This window comes from Rutilus rutilus (assembly GCF_951802725.1).
Source record: "Rutilus rutilus genome assembly, chromosome: 13".
NCBI classification, from domain to species: domain Eukaryota; kingdom Metazoa; phylum Chordata; class Actinopteri; order Cypriniformes; family Leuciscidae; genus Rutilus; species Rutilus rutilus.
This window is the reverse complement of record NC_140218.1, coordinates 1938087-1948086: the sequence shown is the minus strand read 5'-3', so window position 1 is coordinate 1948086 and position 10000 is coordinate 1938087. Positions and strand designations below refer to the sequence as shown.

At 36.3% G+C, this 10000-nt stretch overlaps 1 protein-coding gene across 2 annotated transcripts in view; it reads right to left on the bottom strand.

Annotated features, from left to right (window-relative positions):
- syde2 (synapse defective 1, Rho GTPase, homolog 2 (C. elegans)) overlaps positions 1-10000 on the bottom strand; it is a 45258-nt gene that overhangs the window by 31027 nt on the left and 4231 nt on the right. The window lies entirely within an intron of this gene.

The window sequence follows — 10000 nt, the reverse complement described above, 5'->3', positions numbered from 1 at the left end:
CATCCGGTTAGAAAAACAGGGCATAATCAACCTGCCATGAAATATTTTTGTATGAGTTTAAATTAATTGAATCAAAACATGCAAGTCCATCCCAAGCGCCAACCTTCCGGTCTCTCTCTCTTGAATCCAACACTGAAGTGACTTAAACTGCAGTTCATCCACTGGCCACTAGAGACCGGCTGCAGAAGAGAGTCAATCCCATAGACCCCCATGTTAAAATGCCCAACTTTACAGCAGAAATAAACATGTTTACAGTCTGGTGCAAAAAGTGGTTTTGGTCTATATAGCTAATCTTGCCCTTCATGACGACTGTGACGGGGTGAATGTTTTTATAACTCATCCGTTTAAATTATACTAAGCCTTAAAGTTCTGCATAATTAAGGGCATGCCCACTTGAGTGACAGGTGGATTGCCGCTTGTCTGCTGTCTGCTAGCGTCACGTCACCTCAGCTAATCCACCTCGCTGCACATTTTCATTCATCCGGGAGTGACTAAAAGAGCAATTCATCTGAAAACATCTGCAATATCTTTCAGTGATGATTCCTGACGGATCTTAGCGCTTTCAGATGTTTCTATGCAAACAAAACGTCTTTGAAACACTGATTGATGGATTTAATGAGACATGATTGATTTCAGGAAGTTGTTCTGAATCTTTCAACATTCCTTCTGATGTTCATTCATGTTTATTTGCTGCTGTAACTTGTAGTAAAGATGAAGAGATGATCGGCTCTACAGATTGAAATGCTTCCCAAACACTTTCACCGATGTCTTGGCAGCGTACGAGAGCTCAGAGAACAGGAACATAAACACCTCAGGGAGTGTAAATACAGTCTCTGGACACTGAGTTTGACCCCAGATTTAGGACACGACCTGCTTAAAGTCCTCAGGAGGAAAAATAAACACAAAACCTGCAAACAAATTCTAATATTTGCAACCAGTGTTGTTTTCAATAAACTAAAACTACTGAAAAGCATTTTTGTGAATTGAATAAAGCTGAAATAAAATATAATAGGGATGCACCGATATGAAAATTTTTGCCGATACCGATAACCGATAATTCTTTATATTTGAAAGCCGATAACTGATATAATGGCTGATAAATCTAAATACAAATTTTTATATTATTTTTGAGAGCCTGATTACAAAAACATAAGTTTCACCATTATAAGCCATGTCCCAAAACACACAATTATAATGTTCTCATTATGATGTAGCCGATATGACAGATTTGCATTTTAACTGTATTTTCCTTTTGGAATTGAATCCAATCATATTTCAAGCAATTCATAAGCATCATGTTGAACTGTGCGAGTCTCAGCTTAAGAAAATAATCCCTTATTTATCGGCATTAATATATCAGACAAATTTTCTTACCAGGCCGATAACGATAACATTAAAAATGAACATATATCGGCCGATAACGATATGGTGGCCGATATATATCGTGCATTGCATTTAGGAAATATTTAACAAAAAATTTAAACTAATAAACTGACAAAAGCACTAAATAAATTAATAAATAAACTATTAAAAGTGAAAATAAAAAAGCTACTTCAAAATAGCAATAAAAGCTGTAATACTGACAAATGAAGAGAATGTGATCATTGCACAGTTGAAAATATAAAAAATAAAAGCTACTTCAAAATATCAATAAATCTATAAATAATGCTAAGTTTACAAATTATTTTTCTATTTAAAAAATTACATTTTCATATTTAATTTGACAAATTCATAGAGTTGAAAATATAAAAATAAAAACTACTTCAAAATATATATACAATTGTAATAGTATATAAATGATGCTAAAATAACACGTTTACAAGTTTTTACTATTTAAAAAAATACATTTCCATATTTAATTTGACACAAATTTATATAATATTTTTATATTTTCAACTATACAACTACTCTTTCATTTTGTCAAACAAAATATGGAAAAAAAATTACAAAAGAAAAAATTACTTGTAATTTTAGTATTATTTATATACAGTTATGGATTTATTGATATTGTGAAGTAGCATTTATTTTTTGATTTTCAGTTTTATGTATTCATCTTGTCACATTCTACAGCTGAAAACATACAAATAAAAGCTACTTCACATCTATAATAGTATAAACATAATACTAAAATTACCGTTACTCTTTCTCTATTTAAAAAAATAATTATTATATTTTATTTGATAAAAGGGTCAAAAGTTGGTGCATATGTGATGTTTTCCTGAAAAACTTCCAGTGGATGAAAAATCTGTGAGATTTTTCTCGCTGTGAGAATAACACAATATTAAATACTTGTTCTGCCAAAATTGAATTGTCAACATTCAGGAGAACATTATGAACTCGAAGCAAAAGTTATGGACAAAACTACTGTTTATTTGAGCGGGTTTCATGACACACAAAATCTTCTTTAGCACATCTCAGTAAAAGCTACTGGATCAGGACATGAAATGACAAATGTTGCTTAGAAAAGTGCATGTAAAGTCCAACTCAAACTTATTGAACCACAAGAGACCGCAAACACACACTGTAGAAGCGCTTTATAAAGCCGTGGCTCTCACACACTCTCTCACGAAACCATGCGACCGACTTCCAGTGCTTCGGTCAGTGTGTGTTTTGCGAGGTCAAAAGGAGACCTGAAAATAAAACTCAAACGCTTCATTACAGTGTGTGTTCTGTCGAAACGCCAGAGGATTCCAGGCTCCGGAGGCCGGTTTTCCCCCCACGGGAATTCTGGGATTCGGGAATGAACAACAACCAGCGTTCTGCTAATCTAGGAGTTCAGGCTGAGGATGTTTCTGTCACTGTTCTTGCAGATCAATGACATTCAAAGTCACATGACATTAGATTAGTCCAAAACAAGTTATGCATTATGTACACTACCATTCAAAAGATTTAGTTTCTAACTCAAATAGCGCATTAGTATATTAGAGCTGCACAGTATCATTATTCAGTATCAGTATCTTTTCAGATCATTAGTATGAAGTACTGGGATACAAGTTTATAGTTGTATGTCATGTCTACGGTAGTGATTAAAATAGAGTAAATCCCCTTTTGAAAGAAACTTGACACTTCAAATAACAATTTTTATCAATTACATCATTACACCAGTAGGTGGAGACAAGTGACTGTTAAAACATGCGTTTGTCGTTGAATCAAAAACACTGATTCATCCAGTAATGAAACGAGTGAAGTTTTTATGAGTGAGTCACTGAATCATTCATTCAAGAGATTCGTTCAAAAACACTGATTCATTCAGTAATGAAACAAGTGAAGTCTATATGAGAGTCATTGAATCATTCATTCAAGAGATTTGTTCAAAAACACTGATTCATCCAGTAATGAAACGAGTGAAGTTTTTATGAGTGAGTCACTGAATCATTCATTCAAGAGATTCGTTCAAAAACACTGATTCATTCAGTAATGAAACAAGTGAAGTCTATATGAGAGTCATTGAATCATTCATTCAAGAGATTTGTTCAAAAACACTGATTCATCCAGTAATGAAACGAGTGAAGTTTTTATGAGTGAGTCACTGAATCATTCATTCAAGAGATTTGTTCAAAAACACTGATTCATTCAGTAATGAAACAAGTGAAGTCTATATGAGAGTCATTGAATCATTCATTCAAGAGATTTGTTCAAAAACACTGATTCATCCAGCAATGAAACAAGTGAAGTCTATATGAGTGAGTCACTGAATCATTCATTCAAGAGATTCGTTCAAAAACACTGATTCATCCAGTAATGAAACGAGTGAAGTTTTTATGAGTGAGTCACTGAATCATTCATTCAAGAGATTTGTTCAAAAACACTGATTCATCCAGCAATTATACAAGTGAAGTCTATATGAGAGAGTCACTGAATCATTCATTCAAGAGATTCGTTCAAAAACACTGATTCATCCAGTAATGAAACGAGTGAAGTTTTTATGAGTGAGTCACTGAATCATTCATTCAAGAGATTTGTTCAAAAACACTGATTCATCCAGCAATGATACAAGTGAAGTCTATATGAGTGATTTTCTAAATGATTTTTTATGAATAGATAATGAATTAGGGCTGCACAATATATCGTTTTAGCATCGATACCGCGATAGTAACATGTAAGGATGTACGATGTCAAGTATAGGGATCGCGGTTGATCCGTGATCCGTACGGGCCGGTTCAGAACGCTTGTGATTCACGGATTAATTGCAAAGTTTAACCATCATAGAGTGAAAGTTTATCATTTGCATGTGTTTTTAAGCTGAGTCAGGCATCAAGCACAAGAGGACTCACGCGCTGTTTTCTGCACGCGCGCACACACACACACACACACACACACACACACACACACACCGTTAAACTTAAACAGACACATGCACGCAAAATGAAGTCAAAATGCCCGTCTCTGCGAGTGTCCTCGTAAACACAGCCGGTTATGTGTTGTAAACAGAAAGAAAACGAATGTGCATTCCTCTTAAAGTGACAGCAGCCTAATAAACCCCGGCTGTTCGTGTCACCAATGCTGATCAAACTACAAAAGAGAAAATTACTTGTAGCTTTAACACAGATAAACTGTATTAATTGATTATATTTTTTCTTTTCATTTATATAGTGAAGACTGTTATTTTACATTTGATTATTCAATTTCTGTGCCTGGATACTGTTAGATTGACCTGAAAAACATAAAGCACTGCTTATTTCAACTGTATCTTTCTTCTATTGTACGTATTAATCTAGGCTTGTTATTTGTTTTTTTAATTTCTATGCAGATTTACTCCTCTATAAAATCAACCCAATTATTTTAAGAAGGATTAATTCTTTTCAAATAGAGCTATTCAAATTATCTGGTGAAATACCTTTTATATAGCCTATATATCGCAGAAAACCAAAATATCGCAATGTAGGTTTTTTTTCAGTATCATGCAGCCCTATAACGAATTCAAATTAATTATATAAATAATTTAAATCACGTATTTATCACGTATCATCATATACTAGTAAATCACGTCATGTTCTATAATAGTCTATTCAGAAATATGATCTCTATTTTAAACAAACACACGTTGATTCTCAGTTCACCCTGAATCCAGCAGCTCTACTGTCTCTTACGTGTGTGTGTGTGTGTGGGACGTGATTTACGGACGAGATTAAGTCTTGCCGTGACACGCTACAGTAAAGATGGTTGTGATATGCATTATCACGTTTCTCTTGCTTTATAAAAAGCAGGTCTCGTTCCCAGACGGTTTCACTCGTAAAACAGTGAGTATATCATTATTCCTGAGCTGAAGCGTTTCACCAGCGACTAAAGCATGTGATGCTGGTCTTACGTAAGGAGGATTTGAACGCTCTCGATAAGCTCTTTAACGGATCTCTCCTTCTCGGCTGATTCTCCTGTAAAGACGCACGGAGACCCGGAGATGGAGGACAAGAAAAGAGGAACAACTACAGGTCAGCGTCGACCTGACCCACTGAGATGTGTTCAAACAGGCCTCGAGTTTAAAATACACTCACACACACACACACAGATTCACTCGTTCTGTCAGTGTTCTGTCATTTTATTGTCCGCAATAATTTGTAATTCACTGTTCACAGGGAACAACACGACTGCAGTTATTTTCCTCTCAACATCCACAAATCACAGAATTAAAGGGGTGGTTGATTATGATTTGACTTTTCTAACTGTAGTTAGTGTGTAATGTTGCTGTTTGATCATAAAAAACATCTGCAAAGTTACGCCGCTCAAAGCTCAGAGCAAAGGGAGATATTTGCTTTTACAGAAATCGCTTTTTAAGGACTACAACAAACGGCTGGTAGAGACTACACCACATTACTCCCGGGTTAGTGACATCACCAACCCTAAAATTTACATAAACCCCGCCCCCGGAACACGATTTATAGATTATCATGACAGAATATGCTAATCAATGACTAGAAGATAACTACACATCAGCTACATAAATTCATCAACTAACCATTCAGAAATGTTGTCTACATGTTGTCTCTTCTTCTTGAGTCTCGTCTCCATCATTGTCTGAATCCAGTTTGAACATAAAAGGCTAAACGTTTTTTAAATGTCCAGTGTGTATCTGTGTGAGGTAATCGAAGCTGCTAAGAAACACACACACACACACACACACACACACACACACACACACACACACACACACACACACACACACACACACACACACACATATGAATATGAGGAAAATAATCAACATTCAAGCAGGAAAACCTGTTCTAGTAGCAGTGTTGGGGAAAGTTACTTCTAAAAGTAATGCATTACAATATTGCGTTACTTAGTTACTTTTTTAGAAAAGTAATGCGTTACCTTACTTTTTTCACCTGGGCTGGACTTGGGGTTTTTTTATAACAAAAAAGTTATACTGTATATTTAGGCAAATGTAAAGACCCTTTCACATCATAAGTGAAATAATAATCCTCAGGCTGAAGGAAATGGAGATTCACACGTGTACAGCAGAGATAGAGTACAGTAGTGTACAGCAGAGATAGAGTACAGTAGAGTACAGTAAAGATAGAGTACAGGAGAGATAGAGTATAGTAGTGTACAGCAGAGATAGAGTACAGTAGAGTACAGTAAAGATAGAGTACAGGAGAGATAGAGTATAGTAGTGTACAGCAGAGATAGAGTACAGTAGAGTACAGTAAAGATAGAGTACAGGAGAGATAGAGTATAGTAGTGTACAGTAGAGATAGAGTACAGGAGAGATAGAGTACAGTAGAGATAGAGTACAGGAGAGATAGAGTATAGTAGTGTACAGTAGAGATAGAGTACAGTAGAGTACAGTAGAGATAGAGTACAGGAGAGATAGAGTATAGTAGTGTACAGTAGAGATAGAGTACAGTAGAGTACAGTAAAGATAGAGTACAGGAGAGATAGAGTATAGTAGTGTACAGTAGAGATAGAGTACAGTAGAGTACAGTAAAGATAGAGTACAGGAGAGATAGAGTATAGTAGTGTACAGTAGAGATAGAGTACAGGAGAGATAGAGTACAGTAGAGTACAGTAAAGATAGAGTACAGGAGAGATAGAGTATAGTAGTGTACAGCAGAGATAGAGTACAGTAGAGTACAGTAAAGATAGAGTACAGGAGAGATAGAGTATAGTAGTGTACAGTAGAGATAGAGTACAGGAGAGATAGAGTACAGGAGAGATAGAGTACAGTAGAGATAGAGTACAGGAGAGATAGAGTATAGTAGTGTACAGTAGAGATAGAGTACAGGAGAGATAGAGTATAGTAGTGTACAGTAGAGATAGAGTACAGTAGAGTACAGCAGTGTACAGTAGAGATACAGTACAGTAGAGAGAGTATAGTAGTGTACAGTAGAGATAGAGTATAGTAGTGTACAGTGGAGATAGAGTACAGTAGAGTACAGTAAAGATAGAGTACAGGAGAGATAGATTATAGTAGTGTACAGTAGAGATAGAGTACAGTAGAGTACAGTAAAGATACAGTACAGTAGAGAGAGTATAGTAGTGTACAGTAGGGAGTAGAGAGAGTACAGTGGTGTACGGTAGAGATAGAGTACAGTAGAGATAGAGTACAGTAGTGTACAGCAGAGATAGAGTACAGTAGTGTACAGCAGAGATAGAGTACAGTAGAGTACAGTAAAGATAGAGTACAGGAGAGATAGAGTATAGTAGTGTACAGCAGAGATAGAGTACAGTAGAGTACAGTAAAGATAGAGTACAGGAGAGATAGAGTATAGTAGTGTACAGCAGAGATAGAGTACAGTAGAGTACAGTAAAGATAGAGTACAGGAGAGATAGAGTATAGTAGTGTACAGTAGAGATAGAGTACAGGAGAGATAGAGTACAGGAGAGATAGAGTACAGTGGAGATAGAGTACAGGAGAGATAGAGTATAGTAGTGTACAGTAGAGATAGAGTACAGTAGTGTACAGTAGATAGAGTACAGGAGAGATAGAGTACAGTAGTGTACAGCAGAGATAGAGTACAGTAGAGTACAGTAAAGATAGAGTACAGGACAGATAGAGTATAGTAGTGTACAGTAGAGATAGAGTACAGGAGAGATAGAGTACAGTAGAGATAGAGTACAGGAGAGATAGAGTATAGTAGTGTACAGTAGAGATAGAGTACAGTAGAGTACAGCAGTGTACAGTAGAGATACAGTACAGTAGAGAGAGTATAGTAGTGTACAGTAGAGATAGAGTATAGTAGTGTACAGTGGAGATAGAGTACATTAGAGTACAGTAAAGATAGAGTACAGGAGAGATAGATTATAGTAGTGTACAGTAGAGATAGAGTACAGTAGAGTACAGTAAAGATACAGTACAGTAGAGAGAGTATAGTAGTGTACAGTAGGGAGTAGAGAGAGTACAGTGGTGTACGGTAGAGATAGAGTACAGTAGAGATAGAGTACAGTAGTGTACGGTAGAGATAGAGTACAGTAGTGTACAGTAGAGATAGAGTACAGTAGAGGTAGAGTACAGTAGTGTACAGTAGAGATAGAGCACAGTAGAAGTAGAGATAGAGTACAGTAGAGGTAGAGTACAGTGGTGTGCAGTAGAGATAGAGTACAGTAGAGATAGAGTACAGTAGTGTACAGTAGATACAGTACAGTAGAGACATAGTACAGTAGTGTACAGTAGCGATAGAGTACAGTAGATGTAGAGTACAGTAGTGTACAGTAGAGATAGAGTACAGTAGTGTACAGTAGAGTTAGAGTACAGTTGAGGTAGAGTACAGCAGTGTACAGTAGAGATAGAGTACAGTAGTGTACAGTAGATAGAGTACGGCAGAGATAGAGTACGTAGAGGTAGAGTACAGTAGTGTACAGTAGAGATAGAGTACAGTAGTGTACAGTAGATAGAGTACAGTAGTGTACAGTAGAGATAGAGTACGGTAGAGATAGAGTACAGTAGTGTACAGTAGAGATAGAGTACAGTAGTGTACAGTAGATAGAGTACAGTAGAGATACAGTACAGTAGTGTACAGCAGAGATAGAGTACAGTATAGATAGAGTACAGTAGTGTACAGCAGAGATAGAGTACAGTAGAGATACAGTACAGTAATGTACAGTAGAGATAGAGTACAGTAGAGGTAGAGTACAGTATAGATAGAGTACAGTAGTATACAGTAGAGATAGAGTACAGTAGTGTACAGTAGATAGAGTACAGTAGAGATAGAGTACAGTAGTGTACAGTAGAGATAGAGTTCAGTAGTGTCCAGTAGAGGGCGCCGCTCAAACAAACCCTTCAGCTGATGTTCTGGATCACAGAAGAATAGATGCAGGAGAAGAAAGTTTAACACTTACTTTACCAATAAAAAAAATAAAAATCTATTGTCATTTTTGCTTATGGTTTAACTGAATCATCGAAGGCAAGAAGCAGGTACATCAGTCAATAAAGTGAGATTAAATGCATAAAAATGTGTTTTATTGAACATATTTAGTTATTAGAGGTTTGCATAGTATTCTGATTCTGCATTTCACTGATTTTATTCATTCGAGGAATATTGAATATGATCTTTTTTTGTGCAAGTGAGATTAGTAAATGCATGTTCACATTTAGTCTAGAACTACAATAACCATCATGTTTACACACACACACACACACACACACACACACACACACACACACACACACACACACACACACACACACACACAACGCCTCTGCACTTCGATTTGTCTCAACATGGGGACAGGAGAGCTGTCGGTCAATAAATGTGAAAAAGTAACAGATATTTTGTTGCAAATTTGAAAAGTAATGTGTTACTTTACTAGTTACTTGAAAAAGTAATCTGATTACATAACTCAAGTGACTTGTAATGAGTTACACACAACTCTGTCTAGTAGAGCCTAAAAACAACACCAAGACTTTATCAATGGGCTCTTTAAAGACCTGATGAAGCTGTGTAGAAAAAGAGCATCCGGATTCCCGAAACATGCGTTTGATTGGGAAACTCTCTCAGATGTTGTTCAGCTGCAGGGTTCGGGACATTACGGAGTGTGTGCGATCGAGGTTATCGAGTTA